At 34.6% G+C, this 12430-nt stretch overlaps 1 protein-coding gene across 2 annotated transcripts in view; it reads left to right on the top strand.

Annotated features, from left to right (window-relative positions):
• LOC125820984 (uncharacterized) overlaps window positions 1-12430 on the top strand; it is a 443574-nt gene that overhangs the window by 81673 nt on the left and 349471 nt on the right. The gene's annotated exons all lie outside the window — the stretch shown is intronic.

Below are 12430 nucleotides of genomic sequence, written 5' to 3'. Positions count from 1 at the left end.
CATACATCATATAAGAAAAGCACTTCTTAATTAGCTTCAAGTCATACTTTTGCAATGCATAAATAAGACCCCATAAACCTACTATATACTAAGTACAACATTAGGCCCTCATACAAACTCATTAGTTAGGGACTAGTCCCTCTCATAAAACCTTACAACACTATGAGTTACTCCCTTAAGCACATCTTAGTTCATTATTAGGTTTGAACACTATGAGATACTTCTTCAAGCATGTCTTAGTTCATTATTACCTTGAACACTATGAGATGCTTCTTTAAGCATGTCTTAGTTCATTAATGATTTTGAACACTTCGAGATACTTCTTCAAGTATGTCTTAGTTCATTTACTCTTGGAACACTATGAGATGCATCTCTAAGTATGTCTTAGTTCATCTTCTTTAACACTACGAGATACTTCCTTTAAGCAAATCTTAGTCCCTTGGATACAGAGATGGCTACTAGAAACCCAAACTTCACTAGGTGAAGGCTTCCATCTCATGAGACCTACTTTGGGAAAACCCAGACTCTACTATGTGAGAGTCCCCTCCTTTTTACTTGGAAGTCCGGACTCAACTAGGTGTGGTACTCCTTTACCTTCAAGCCCAGACCCAACATTGTGTGAATCTTCCATCTCATTGTTAATATCCACTTGGGGACAAGCATACACCACTTAGATTAGTTATTAAGCCTTACTTAACATTCATCTCTCATGGAAGGATGTCCTTGACAATCAATCAATGTTTCAACTGATTCTATCACCTTATGCATTCAAACATTCATAACGTAGACTGGGTGGGTAAAGGCCTTCCACCACAATTCTATCTATTAATCTTTTATTCTCATACAGACCTTACTCTCAAAGCCTTTTCATACTTAATTCATCGTATTATATTTACTCTCAAAGCCCTAGTGATCAACATTCATCACTACAAGCCTTACTCTCAAAGCTTTACTTCTTACAATCATCATACATAGCTAGATCACAAAATATTCTAGTCACAAGCTTTATTCTTAAGCCATTCTAACCATATATCATCATAAAGATTCAATCTCAAGAATTACTAGTCATGATCCATCATATATACTTTAATCAAATTCAATTCATGCTTACATGTTTTTATTCTTGAACAATTACTATATATATCATCAATTCTAGAAGATCATCTCTAAGTTTTCAATTTCCCTCTTTAAGGCACAAATCCACATTACTTCAATTTCATCAATTAGACTAGGGTTAGGCATAGAAACATATAATTTCATCATAATAACTTGATTTACTACTAATTCAATCATAAACAATCATTATTCACTCAATTGGATCAACATCCATCATAACCTACAACATTGAAGAAACCCTAACTTGAATTGGGTAAATTCTTAATCAAATTGGGGAATTCTAGGGGGCTCCATGGATAGAAGAATCCATGGATGAATAAGCTAATATACCTTGATTATAAAGCCTCACAAAGCTTGCAACAATGAAGTCTTTTTGCTTGACCTAGCTTCAAGTTCTATCTTCTTCTTCAAGTTTTAGAGAGAGAAATATTTGAGAGGAGAGCTTTTTGGGATTTGATTTGGGTATTGGGGAATAATGACTTAATTGGGGTGGTCAAAGGGTTAAAATAGCTTATATAGGTGTACTAAGACTATACAAAATTACCTCACTTAATAACCACTTAATTAGGAATTTCCCATTTTAACCTTCACTAGGCAGCCTACTCCCAGGCACCACGGCAAGCTCCACGAGTCATGGTCCTGCCCCTGGTCCTTAGGCAGTGGCTAGGCCATGAGGCTTTGGCCTCCAAACATCCTAAGGCATCTTCACGAGCCTTCCCACGAGCTGTGGTCTTCACCACAGGCCGTGAAGTGGCTCGTGAAGGTGAGCCATTCTTGGGCAGCTCAAGGTTGCTACTACCTTAGCCACCACGAGCCGTGGTGGTGGTCATGAAGTGGGGCAGTGCTTTGAGGCCTTGGGGCAGCCTTGGCCCTTGGCCTTGGATCTAGCCCCTTGGCCTTGGCTCTTACCCCTTGGCCTTGGCTCTTATTTCCCTCACACTTAGCACTAGTTGTCCTACTAAACTACGGAGTGTTACAGGTATTGTCGTAATCAAACTTGAACTTCTTCTTCGAGGAGCCACAGTCGGCAGGTTTTAAAAGAAGCTTGCCAAGAGAGAATGGAGGCAGCATATCATAAGAACAATCAGATTCAATAGAGACAAAAGACGAAGCTTTGTCCTTGTTCTTATTGCGATAACTTTTACGAGTACCAGGAGTAGAAAAGTTTTGAGTTTTCGTGATTAGAGAGAAGGAGAAGAAAAGAAAAAGTAAGAAGAAGGGGAGAGAAAATAGGTATAGATAAAGGCAAAGAGAGTGAAGAAGTTGAAGGGTTTTGGACAAGACCATTGAAAAGACAGAGTAAGAGACGTTTGAATGATTAAAATTATTCAAACAGAAGTGTAAATAAAGAGCCATATTCAGAAGGAAATAAATTAAAGCAAGGAAACACAATATACGAGGCGACAAAAAGCTTTATGGAAAAGGAAAATAATTAATACAAGCCATAATAATCATCAATTTAAGGGATTTTCAACAATACTCAAAGATTTACGAAGGGTGCAGAATCTTTCTTCTAAAAGAGGTTTAGTAAAAATATCAACTAATTGAAAATCAGTGCTAATAAAAGAAATTTTAATATCTCCATTTAAAACATAATCACAAATAAAATGATGCTTAATGTCAATATGCTTAACATGAGAATGATGCACAAATTTTTTTGAAAGACAAATAGCACTAGAGTTATCGCACATAATTTTAACAGGCTTGAAAGATGGATCATAATCACTTAATTGATGTACCATCCATAGAATTTGTGCACAACATTAACCTATAGCTATATACTCAGCCTCTGTGGTAGAAAGAGATACAGAACCCTGGTTTTTGCTATTCCTGGAAATTAGAGATTTTCCAAGAATTTGACATGTACCACTGGTGCTTTTCTTGTCGTCTTTGTCACTTGCATAATCAGCATCAAAAAATACTTTGAGAAAAAAAATTCTTTAGGATACCATAATCCAAAAAAAATTGGGTTTTACCAAATATCAAATAATTCGTTTTACAGTAGTAAGATAAGATTCTTTAGGAGTTGACTGGAATGTTGTACATTTACATATGTTGAATAGTATGTCTCGTCGAATGGTAGTGAGATACAATTAAGGAGCCAATCATACCTTGATATTTTGTTTCATCGACAACTTTACCTTCTTCATATTTATCAAGAGAACATGTGGAGCTAACGGGAGTGCCTAAAGATTTGGCGCTTCCAATACTAAATTTTTGAATTAATTCCTTACAATACTTAGATTGGCATAAGAACGTTCCTCTCTGATTGATAGATTTTCAGTCCAACGAAAAATGTTAATTCTCCCATCATACTCATCTCGAATTCACTTTGCATTAGGTGATCAGAAAAATCTTTGCGTAAAGAGATATTAGCACTTCCAAATATGATATAATAAACATAAATTTGAATAACAAAATTTTTAGAGAAAGATCTTTTGATGAAAAGAGTAGTATGTATTTTTCCTCTTGTAAGCCCATGATTAATAAAAAAAATAGTGCTTAGACGATCATACCAGGCACAGAGTGCCTGTTTGAGACCATAAAGAGCTTTAGATAGTTTGAAGACATGATAGGGAAATTTGGAAATTTCAAAACCTCAGGGTTGTTTTACAAACACTTCTTCTTCAATAAAACCAATTTAAAAATCACTTTTAACATCCATTTGAAATAATTTAAAACATTTATATGCCACATATGCAAGAAGTAACCGAATAGACTCTAACCTTGCTACAGGGGCAAAAGTTTCATCATAGTCGACTCCTTCCTATAGGGAATAACCTTGTGCGACTAATCGAGCCTTGTTTCTTATCACTTCACCACAATCATTGAGTTTGTTTCTATACACCCATTTGGTTCCAATAATAGACTTATTTTCAGGTTTAGGAACCAGAGTCCATACCTAATTTTTGTCAAATTGATTCAGTTCTTCTTTCATAGCCTTAATACAATGTTCATCTGTGAGAGCTTTATTTATCTTCTTAGGTTCTAGATAAGAGATGAGCGCAACATTTGCTTCATTTCTTCTCGATGCTCTAGTCTTCATTCCTTCACCGAGATCTTTTAGGATGACCTTTCTTGGTAATTTGGCTAACTTTATCATTCGTTTGGAATTGTTTCATTTATTTGTTCGATAGGAGTTTCTTCAACAATCAACTCTTCTAGGTTGTTTATTTCCTTATGGGTTGATACTATCATTTGATTTTCTTCTTCGTCTGTATTGAGTCTAATCTCAATAGTTTTATTAGAGTCATCGAAAATAACATGCATGGATTCTTCAATGCTTAAGGTTCATTTATTAAAGACTCTATAAGTTCTGCTAGAATTTGACTAACCAATAAATATACCTTTATCGCTGCGTGCATCAAACTTACCAATGTTGTGAACAAAACACTTGCATCCAAATGGATGAAAATATCCAATTTTGGGTCTTCTACCATTCCATAATTCGTATGGAGTTTTCTTCAAAATTGATCTGATTAGACAATGATTTAATACATGACAAGTTGTACTTACCGCTTCTTCCCAAAACTTATGTGGGAGAGAATGTTCAACAATTATAGTTCTTGCCATATCTTGTAGATTATATTCTTCCGTTCTACAACCCCATTTGAATGGGGAGATGAGAAATTGTGAGAGTACCATTTTTCATTACAGAAATCTTCAAACAACTTATTTTCAAATTCTCCTCCGTGATCACTTCTTATTGATGTGATGTAGTACCCTTTTGACTCGTTGAACTTTTTCACAAAGAACTCAAAGTTTTTGGGAGTATCATCTTTATGAGCTAAAAATATTACCCTATTAAAGTGAGAATAATCATCAAAAATTAAAAATGCGTACCTTTTTCCTCCAATGTTGGTTGTTCTAGCAGGTCCAAATAAATCCATATGTAGTAGCTGTAGGGGTTTATTAGTGGAAACAATATCTTTACCAGAAAATGAGTATCTAGTTTGCTTACCCTTTTGACATGCATCACAAATATGATCTTTTGACTAGTCCAGCTTAGGTAGTCCGATGAATAGTTCATTATTTGCAAGTTTTTCTATTAGTCGCATACTTGCATGGCCTAGTTTCTTATGCCAAATCAAGGGACCATCAGTCCTTTAAGCTAGGCATATATGTTCTCCTGTACTTTTTACTGAGTCAAGGATGTAAACATTCTTCCTCTATTTCCTTGTAATAGTTTGTTTCTAGATATATCTTCTATTATGCATTGATTTTTTTGAAATCAAACTTCCAGGTCTGAGTCTCATAGTTGAGTGATGCTTAGAAGATTATACTTTAGTCCAGTCACTAGATACACATTTGTTAGATCACAAGATTCATTGAAAGAGATTTTACTAATACCATTTATTGTTCTTTTTGAGTTGTCACCAAATCGAATGTTTCCTCCTTTATATTCAGCAACAAATTTAAATAGGTTCTTATCTCATGTCATTAGATTTGAACATCCGCTATCCAAATATTGCTTTTCTGCGGAGTTCTTGTAAAATAAAGAAACTATCTTCTCTTAGGCACCCAAACCTTTTTGGGTTCTTTGAGGTTAGAATGATCATGATTTCTCATGGGTTTCCAGACCCAATTAGAAGTATCATGATTATGAAATCTACAATTAAAAGATAAGTGCCTAGACTTTTCACAGTAATTGCAATTTTTAGGAAAGTCTTCTTCTTAGATGGAGTTGCTACTATTAGTTTTATACTCAGTCCACTTATAGGATAAGTGTGATTGATTGCAACTAAAGTTGCTTCCATTTGAGGATTTTTTACAGCCAAAAACCTTCTTGTGTTTTTTAAATGAGTTATTAGATGAATCAGATTTGTTTTGAAAAATTTCAAGCATGGTTTTTATTTCATGAATCTCTTCATACAAGAGATCTTTTTCACCTTCACTAAGTTCTAATTTTATTTCTAAATTTTTTTTCTCAATTTGAAGGTTCAGAAAATCACTAAAAACTCGATTCATATTAAAGACAGCACGATCTAACAATTTTTTTAATTCAATGTAATTGTTACATACCTTAGTGCTCGATTCTCCAATTTCCATGAAGCAAATATTTCCAATTTCTTCATTCTCATTTTCAAAGTTATCTTCATCGCTCTAGTTGCTTAGTGTTCTGTTCTTCTGATTTCCTCAGGAATAATTTTCTTTGTTTCTAGACATTCACCGGGTATATACCCATATTTTCCACATTCATAGCATTTTCCATCATTTCTTGGTTGATTAGCAATATGTTTACCTCTTCCAAAGTTTCTTCCTCTTATGTTGTTTGTGGACTTCCTAAATGATTCCATGACTGACCGAGTGATTAAGGCAATTTAATCTTTTCCTATTTCTTCTTCTCGTTTTTCCTCTTGGTTTGCTTTGAAAGCCACAGTTTTCTTCTTGGTGTCTTCTTGACCTCGTTTGTTAAGGTGTGTTTTCTCAAAAGCAATTAGATCTCATCTTACCTCATCATAGGTTAGAGTGCTTAAATTCATGTTTTCACATGTAACTACTTTAGCATGCCATTGAGGTGGTAAGATCTTGAGAACTCTTCATATATACTCAATTTGAGGATCTGTTTTTCCTAAAACTTTTAGTTTACCAATGATATTACTGAGACGTGCAAACATACTTTCAATTGTTTCTCCTTCCTTCATTTGAGAAATGTTAGTTTCTTTAACTTTGTCAGTTCCTTCATAAGTGACTTCCAGTTTATCCCACATTTCTTTAGTAGTTTCACAGCATAATATCATTTCATTTTCTTCCCCACTAATAGCATAGTATGGGACATTTTTTTGCTTTGGATTTTATTTGAATAATCTCCATCTGTTCATTCGTATAGTTCTCCAAGCTTGGATTGATTGAGGATTGACTATCATCTGAGCTTTTTGAAGATGAAATGGGAATTTCTCCAAGTTTGATAGCCCTCCAGACTTTCAAATCATATGATTTTATAAATGTTTCCATTCTTACTTTCCAGAGAGAGAAATGTTTTCCATTGAAATAGGGAGGTCTTGTCTGATATGTCCTTCTTGGGATAGTGTGCCCATAATTTGTTGTGCCATGATCTTTATCTCACCTGTTGTAAAACAAAGATTAGTGAGATGAAGTTCTGATACCAATTGAATGTGAAAGAGAGGGGGGTGAATTGCTCTTTTTTGAATTTCTTATTCAAATAGTCAACTTGTGAGGTTCACTAGTTGACTATTAGATCCAGAAATAAATACTGAAAATGAAAATTCAGAAAATAAGATTGACACAAGATGTTTTTATACTGGTTGGGATTCAATGTTGATCTTACGTCCAGTCCCCTTGGGTAGCAAGGGTGTTCTCTTCTAGCCTTTTGAATCTTTGTGATTAGTACAAGTTTAGAGTATAGTTCCTATGTCTACACTCAATCCTTTTTCTTTTGATACACAGTCTTACCAACAATGTTTTTCTTTCCTCTCTTTTTGTTTAAACAGTAAAACTAAGTAGTACAATGCTTGTTAAAAGTATAGTAGAGAATGTGTGAAGATCCGGACTCAATGTATGTCTCACTCCTTGGCTTTCTTCGAGCTTTTATAGAGAGTCAAGACTTGAATCTTCTTTTGTGGAGAGATAGAAACTCAAGAGAATTGATTCTTGGAAAGAGGTAATTGAGAATCCTTCTTTCCAAGAATAAAGCAAAGGCTAATCTTCAGCTTCCTTTTCATAATCTTCAGCTTTCCTTTGAGTGATATTGATCTCTGAATTTACTCCATAATCTTCAGCTTTCCTTTGAGTGATATAGATCTCTAAATTTACTCCTTGATGATTGTATGTCCTTTCATTAAATTTGATTGAGGCCAGTTGTTTTATAGCCGTTTTATAGATCCTTTGGTTGAAGATTTTGTAGCCATTTTAGATCCCTTGAATAAAATCCCGATTGTTGTGTTTACAGGATTTGATTCCCATTGATTATGCCTCTTGTTTGGTCTTGATTGATTCTTTCCTTTTTGATATTTTGTAAGGATCCATAATTGTTCATTATTAAAATAATTCTTGCACTAACAGATAGAACGAAGCCAGGAACAATTTACGGTCTTCGACAATATGATAAAAATAAAAAATACATTCTGCCTGAAAGATCCTAGCCTCTGGATTAATGCCATAGAAACGCCCCAAGTCCACCAGGGCTAGCTTGTGACAAAGAGTTGGAGGAGCCGGCAGTGACTCTAGGCGATTCACCCACGACTCTGGTTCATGATAACGATCTAGATCCACTGAAGGGACAGGAGTAGGTGGAACTAAGGTAGCCATGGAAGCTACCAATTGTTGTATAGAAGAGCGTAGATCCGCAATTTCCCGGGCAACTAATATGTCGTCCGTACCCTTCAAGTGTTGGTCTACCATTGGACACCCAAGGATGAGAGCACCAATGTAACAGTAAAACCCCAATTACTGCTTATATTACTTGGAAATAGGACTCAATTACAACTGACCTTAAATTAGAGAATGCAACAAATGAAAGTAACAATAAAAGACTGAAATATAAGATAGAGGAGAAGGGGGATGAGAAGCATATAATGCCCACATGCTCTGATATCACTTTTTGCTACAGGAATTTCCTTAACAATAAACCCTACTTTTTGCTACTGATATCACTTCTTTTATAACTAACTCATAGTGCCTACATGCTCTCAGATTCCTTCACACATTTTTTCCCAACCTTTTATTCAAAATCAGTTAATTTTTTTGGCCTTCCCTTAACTCGTGTGTTGTGCCTAGCTGGCATAATTAGTCCATCCATGTTTGCCTCCATCTTACTATTTTCATTTATAACACCTATGTGTATTAATATATGTTGCTAAACTTGTTCCTTACATTGCTACTTTGTTCTCTCTTTTTCTTTCTTTCTTTCCTGCATTGGTTACATTTCTTTTGAGTCGAGGTCTATCGAAAACAACATATCTACGGTAAGGTTTGAGTACATCCTACCCTCCCCAGATCCCACTTGTTGAATTACATGGTTGTGATGTTGTTGATATCCTCAGTTTTTCATTCTAAGATTTTGTGTTTAAAGTTAACGATCTCTCTTAATTTAATCGTAAGTTACTAATCATATCTTGCACGTTATATCCTACGCAGGCACAAGATACATATGCACATTAGCTGCTTATGTTGGATTCCCGTGGGCAAGATATTGCCTCTGAGTTTGATAGGCTTTTGCATTTGACTTATTAGATAGTAGTTCTGATCGATTGTGTCAAGTATGGAATGGTTTTGGTATGTTTGGTATTGATAGATTGACTTCTAGTACAAAAATTGATGAGCGTTGAGAACATGAATGGTTATGTAAAGTGTTCGTGAACCCATGCACCCCTCCCTGGATTATGTAAAGTACTTGTGAACTAACTTATGCATCCTTCCCTAGATTATGTAGAAAGCACTGAAATTATTCTGATAAATTACTTAAATTTTATGTGGGAACCGAACTAAAATTTGAAATATCCATCTCCAAATTTTTCTTTGTTTGAATCTTTAGCAACACTACAAACAAAGGCCACATTTTTTCTCAAAAAAAATTATGGTCTCTCTTTTTAGTTTGTTCTTCAATTTATTTCTATGATTCGTAAAATGTGTTTCCTTAAATAACGATGATATTTAATCGTTTTCAAATATAAATTTCATAATGAACCATTATAAGCTGATTTTTCTTTTGTGATAATAATATTAATTATAGTTTACTTATCAAGTCATTGTTTTGGCAAAATTTTATAGCATTAAACTTCACGATAGCTAGTATTGTGCACTCATTTTCTTGAACTCTTGGAAACGCCTCTGAGCGCATGTTGAGGAAAACGTTAGGCATGGTTGAGGAACCATTTAGAGAAAATTGAGACTCATTCGAAAAAAGGTGGAGACATTATTGGCTAAGAGGAAACATAAAGTAGTTGAGATGATTAGTTAGTCGTGACAAAATTTGCATTTATTTGAATCTATTTAGTTATGAATTCACTAATTTCTTTGATCCCACTCAAAGCACGGTTTCAATATGGGCTCCGAGAGTGATACCAAATCAAGTGTAAAAAGTTGTTCTTCCATATTTTAAAAAAGAGGATTTAATCAGCACCATAGCCAAGTTATTCCAACAGTACTTACTTACCAATTCATAGCATAATATGTGTTTGCATACTCTAATTACCACCGTATGATGAATTAATGCATATTTTTACCTTATTTTTTAAGTTAGTTGGGTGGTTGGTATTGATTTCGAAGTGTTCGGGAGGGGTGTGACTCACATCATGTGAGTTTGGTTGATTTCTTAAGTATTAAGAAAGTTAAGTTGATTACATCAGGCACTGACCACGTTCATGAAGGGTGATGGAGTCCGAGCTTAGGATTAGGTCAGGCTTGTACGTACTACACCTTTAAGATTGAGTTGTCGCGGTAGTGAGAATCGAGTCCGGTTCAACACCACGTTTACGATAGCCCATCATGTTTATGAAGAAGGGATATTAAATTCTTGATAGAATTATAAAAATTCGTAAATGATTTCTGTTGGTGAATATTACAAGATTACAAATTACAATTAAAAAAATGAAGAAATAAAAATCTATTTTGGCTGAGGCGCGGATATCTCACTCTTTTTAAGGAGATCCAAGCCCACTACAACAAATGTTTTCATCGGTCCAGGAATAGTCCTCTTGACTTGTCCCCTCCAAGATATAATAGCATGAACCAACAATATTTTGCTTGGAAGTTTTGATAATGACAAATGTGAACCAGGTTCACAAAGCTTGTTCCAGAATAAAGATAAAAAGAGCGGGAAAAGACAAATTCTAATTAAGGAAAAGAAGTTCAGAAGACTCCTTATAAGGAAATGAAAACTTTTTCAAGAAAATAGAATTCGTTTCCTTGTAGGATTCAACTAGGGTTTAATCCACCCTTATAAAAGGATAATCGACAAAGAGAATCACATTTTTTGCAATCCAGAAATCGAGAGAACTTTGTGGCAAGAACTTGTGTGGCGCTAAAGAGAAAGACTATAGAAGAAAGAAGAACTAGAGATATGTTTTCTTTCTAAAGCTTAGTTTTCATTGTTTCATCTTAGAATTATTGTTGAGAGATAATTGTTCCAAGTGTGAAAGAGAATTCGTGAGGTTTGTAATAAGAAGTGGATTTGACTTCTTGGAGAGAAGAGTGCACAACTAAAGTTTTTTAGTGTGAGTAATAAGAAGTGGGTTTGGCTTCTTGTAGAGTAGAGTATACAGTTATAATTAATCGTGGAACAGTTTGAATAAACTGGTTGAGGTGAGGTACTAGAGTTAGTCCCTTTGATTGTTGAGTTATAATCTAAAGTTGCTCATTAATTATAGTGAAGTTGTGGTGAAAATCCTACGAGTGTAGGTCGTGATTTTTCTTCCCTTGAGCAAGGAGGCTTTCCACGATAAAATTGGTGTTTTGTTTATTGCGTTTTTATCTCTGCAATGATCAAACAAGAACCCAGTTCTTGTTCAGGTGGTTAAGGTTTCTTCATAGCCTAATCACAAAAGAATAACTCAACAAACTTTGGACAAGATTTGAGTCCAAAGATACACAAAACAACACCTCCCTTCAACTAATAAGAACTCTCTTTTTGACTAGTTACTTTTATGCACTCTCTATTTTCTTGAACTCAAACAAATGATGACTACCACTTTTTATAGTTGAGGAATTCTTCCTAGCAATGAATAGGAAGATAATGGGGGTTGTAAATAGAGAAGATAAATGGATTAGAAGTTACATAAGTTACAAGGTATAATAGAGAAAGAATAATGAGATTTCAACATGGAGAAGTAATGGGCATAGTTGACCACTACACATTCTGCCATGAAACACAAAACTGACAACTAGTGATGGCAAATGAACGGGTTGAGTAATATTTGAGAGGGTTGAAAATGGATCTAACATATTAGTGACAATCATTATATGCCAAATGACAATGAAGATACTACCAATTTTCATCAACTGACAACAGGAAGTAATGCACCAAAATGTGTAATAAGGTAGGGGAAAAAGGTTTGAAATATATTCGAACTTTAACCAAAATTGCTGTAACAATCCAAAACTTTGGGAAGGACATTTTACCCCTGCACAATTTAATAGCATATTTTAAAGGTATATATGTGTCCATGTGAATATCATAAATATTGTGTCATTATAAATAGTAACTTGTCCATGTGGACACATAGATACCTTTAAAATACACTATTAAATAGTGCAGGGGTAATAAGTCCTGCTCAAAGTTTGGGATTGTTATAACAATTTCGGTCAAAGTTTAAATATATTTCGAACCCTTTTCCCTAAGGCAGGTAAGCAAAGG

This window comes from Solanum verrucosum, unplaced genomic scaffold (genome assembly GCF_900185275.1).
Source record: "Solanum verrucosum unplaced genomic scaffold, falcon-dt-bn FXZP01000232.1, whole genome shotgun sequence".
NCBI lineage: Eukaryota > Viridiplantae > Streptophyta > Magnoliopsida > Solanales > Solanaceae > Solanum > Solanum verrucosum.
Note: the sequence above shows the minus strand (reverse complement) of the source record. Positions and strands in the feature narration are given on the sequence as shown.